This window comes from Octopus bimaculoides, chromosome 3 (assembly GCF_001194135.2).
Source record: "Octopus bimaculoides isolate UCB-OBI-ISO-001 chromosome 3, ASM119413v2, whole genome shotgun sequence".
Lineage (NCBI taxonomy): Eukaryota > Metazoa > Mollusca > Cephalopoda > Octopoda > Octopodidae > Octopus > Octopus bimaculoides.
In genome coordinates this window covers 84952821-84957289 of record NC_068983.1, presented here as the reverse complement: position 1 = coordinate 84957289, position 4469 = coordinate 84952821, and positions in this window count along the sequence as shown.

The following is a 4469-nucleotide window of genomic DNA, read 5'->3' as shown; positions in this document are numbered from 1 at the left end:
TATATATATATTTATATATACATGTATATATATATATACATATATAAAAGCAAAGTGTGATTGTATGCAACATGGTTTCTGCTCAAAATAAAATTGCATTAAAACAAATCGTTTTGTCTTTATCATTTTATCATCCATGTTTTTTTTGTTTTTTTTTGTGGGGGCTTGTTTATTCGTTTTCAGTTTTAATTCCGTTGGATAATTATTGTGAACCATGCCTGGAATACACCTGAGCCATTAATTGTATATAAATTTGACATTTAACAGTTTTTATAGTTTACAAGTAATTATATATTGCATGTAAAAATTACACGTAAAAAATATGAGAACCCATTATTCAAAATTGTTCTTCGTCTGCGACATTTTTCTTCCATTTGCATAGCGCATGTGCAGAGGTTGAGCTGGATCAAGCAAGGCACCGAAACCCATCGGCATAATACGACTAGCTTACATACATCCAAATATAGGTGACATGAAACAAATTTTAAAGGAAGCATTTCTTCGGACTCCCTATTTTACTTATTTTATGTTGCTTTCTAAATTTTCTTTTAGCCAATTAAATCATTTAAATAGAAACTATTTACTACGCAAGAAACAATATTTCAATAATTCACAAACAATTGTTAGTATTTGATCTTGCAGCAGGCCTTTTGCACCTGATAGAAATATCAGTCAAATTTGACTCAATTCCCTATTAAAGTTTTATTTACATTAAGAGCATTACTACACGTAAATGCCTCACGCTATGAGGGACTCTTAAAGTCAAAACTACCATAATAAATACACAGTGTACCGAACGCGAGGGAATGCAACCTTATAAGCCTTAAAAACAGATTCAGCCGCAAATCATATGATTTCATAGTGTACATAATCCATTTTCTAATCGTCAGTGCAGGCATAATCAAGACTCATAAAAATGAAGAAAATCAACATACCAGATAAACACCAAATGTATCCAACATAGTACATCTACCGAAGTACTAAGTGACAACGTCTCATAAACCTAGTGCACCATCCAACACTCGCTTTAAAATCTGAAAATCCATCCTTCGTTGATTTTTCGTGCATGAATTCGGATGGCTTCACAAGTAACACACTATTTTGACGATTTTCAAGTACCCACTCTGCAACTTTTTTCTCCGATTGTGGCCACTTTGCTAGGATTTCTTTTGCTAGCACATTTTTTTTTTGGTTGTCTGAATTTTTTGGATATCTTTCTTCTGTCTCTCACAAGTTTCTCTGAGACGCAAAATTCTCTTGCTGCTACACAGTTTCTTTCTTCTCAGTAACTTCAATAACTTTTAGTTTAGATGCTGCTGTATATTTGTTTTTTTTTTCTGGTGGGTATTTTTACATAAAATGACGGAGAAATTTTAAACCCTCAACTATACGACTGTATTCCACGGGTACTATATGGAAACTGAGGTCAGATGAGCTGCAAAGAGACATTATGACCTGACTCTAACCTGATATTTTAAAAATTTTCACGCCAAATTCCTTCATTACCCTCTATTTTCTCACCTACTTCTTTAATGCTTAAATTGTCATAGCATTTTAAGCTATTTTTCTCTGATAAAAGTTATCGGGTTGCCTCCCCTAAAGTTCTTTGAACTTATCACCACACTGGAATATACATACATACATACATACATACATACATACATACATACATACATACAAGCATATTTGTGTGTGCGTGTGTGTGTGCGCGCGCGTTCGTGTGTGTGTGTGAAAACCTACCAAAGTGGCCACAGTTGGAGAAAAAAGTTGCAGAGTGGATATTTGAAAATCATCAAAAAGGAGAAAAACAGTATTCTTGAGAACCACTGGTCACGAGAAAAGTAAGTTTACTTTAGTTCTTCCATGTATTGCTGGTGGTACTAAATAAAAAACCGATGGTTGTTTTTAAGAGAAAAACTGTACCGAAGGAGAAAATTCAAAAAGGAATTGTAACCATGTGCATCCACTAGGATGGATGGATGAAGGTGGATGTAGAAAATGGATAAAGAAGGTTTGGAATTTACGACCTGGTGGACTACGAATAGAAAAGAGTTTGCAAGGTTTGGGAACAGTTTTGGGCACATCTAGTGAAGAATGTTGTTGATAGTCCCAGTCACAAAATACTGATATAGTTGCAAGTGTTTTTCAAGCATTAGACGTAAGTATCAATAAGCGATTTAAGAACATGATGAGAATCAAGTGGAATAATTGGATGCGTGATGGAGAAACGTTTACGAAAGGAGATTGTATGCGGGCTTCATCACTGCCTCTGATCTGTGAATGGATCGTTGATTCATGAAAGGAAAGAAAAGTTGAAACTGCTGTCAGAGCATTGAAGAAATGTGAAATTTCGAATGCATTGGATGGTACAGAAGACGATTGTCTATGGGATGACATGGATGACAAAGAAGTGGATGATGTGCTACTTCTAACTATGGACAGCGAAGATGAAGATGAAGAGAATCCTTACGATGATATCATTCATCCTGATGACTATGAAGCTTCACTGAATTTATAAAAAATAAAAATGCAACAAAGAAATTGGTACGGTAGTCTCTAATCCAACCACGAAGAAGAAAATGTTTTCGGTGGAGACTGTTGGTGGTGGGAAGTGGTGTTGTGCTTCTACTTCTTTTTATCGATTTTGGTACTTAAAACATTAAGTTGCATTTAATTAATTAGAAATAAAAATGCACCACCAATATACTGTGCCATGATACACTTGTGATGAGTGTGATTGTAGCTATGAATATGAAAATAGTGTAATGTTATTGAAGAGTTATGATGTGAAACACGCCAAGCAGGTATCAGCTGTATGCACCGTATTACGGTAGGTAGTGTCATGCCGGTATCGGGTAGATAGTTTACCGGTGGTAATATAACATAATTATGAGATATAAATTGATTTCATTTAGCTAGTCTGTTAAGTTTAATGCATAGAAATAAAAGAGAAAGTGCAAATATTCATAAGAGCTACGCTGTCTTCTTTATGGGTTTTGTTATTTACTAGGATGTATGTTATTTACTAGGATGTATGTTATTTACTAGGATGTATGTTTAGATGCATAGAATTGGTAATATTACTGTAATTCAAGGCCGTGAGCCAGCAGAAACGTTAGCACGCCGGGCGAAATGCTTAGCGGTATTTCGTCTATCTTTACGTTCTGCGTTCAACTTCTGCCGAGGTCGACTTTGCCTTTCATCTTTTCGGGGTCGATAAATTAAGTACCAGTTGCGTACTGAGGTTGATCTAATCGACTGGCCCCCTCCCCAATAATTTCGGGCCTTGTGCCTGGAGTAGAAAAGAATATTACTGTAATTCATTATGTTTTTTGTTTTTAGTCACTTTGAGACCAGTTGGGCTTCTGCTGCTGATACGGTACTCCGGATTCTAGCTTGAATTTCAGCCCCTCAAAAGTAGTATTCATGTAATAGTCGACCCCATAAATTTGAACTTAAAAAGATGGTCTAAAAATATGAAAGCATTATTGCTGTTAAAAACAGTAATAATGAGGCGGTTAGCAAGACTTCTACCTTAATAGGTATAATATTAAATATTTGAATAAAAGAAGGGTAAAAATACCGCTTGCCAAAGATGAAAGCGAAAGCTTCAAAAAACAACAATCCTACGATAAATACACACACGAGCAATGCAATGAACATTTAAAAAAAATAGGCCTACCTTCAGGATGGACTTTGAAGATAGTTTACATACCCCAATATCAATTGATTTCATGCTGTGCATAAGAAAACATGCTTTGCAATCTTCAGTTGGAGATAGTAACATCCGTTTCCAAAATATTCACTACGTAGGCCTATTTTTTTTAAGTGTTCATTGCATTGCTCGTGTGTCTATATATCGTAGGATTGATGTTTTTTGAAGCTTTTGCTTTCATCTTTGGCAAGCGGTATTTTTACCCTTCTTTTACAGACACACACACACACACACACACACACATACACACACACACACACACACACACACACACACCTACACATATATATATTTACATACACATATATATACAAATACAAGTTCCTAAAATAACTTATAACATAAATTCTTGATTTATGAACATTATGTCCGCCTCTAGATAAGACCAGCTCCACTTAAGAAGGGGAGATAATCTTGAGACCCAAGAATTTCCCTCAAACAGCCATGCCATTAAGTAAAAGGTCAGGATTATAATCTGGAAGCCAGACACATGTGTCCACAACCGTCCTCTTATGTCATGTCCTCTTCCTTAAGGACACGTCTATATCCTCTAGAGACGACTATAATTTAAACAAATCAAGAACTGATGTTGTAAGGTATTTGATATACGTGTATTTGTCTATGTTATTCAGATACACGCCATTGGCTACTTTGAGTTATATATATATATATATATATATATATATATGAGACAGAAAGAAAGAGAGGGATGGAGATATATACACACATGCATGCATACATACACACACACACA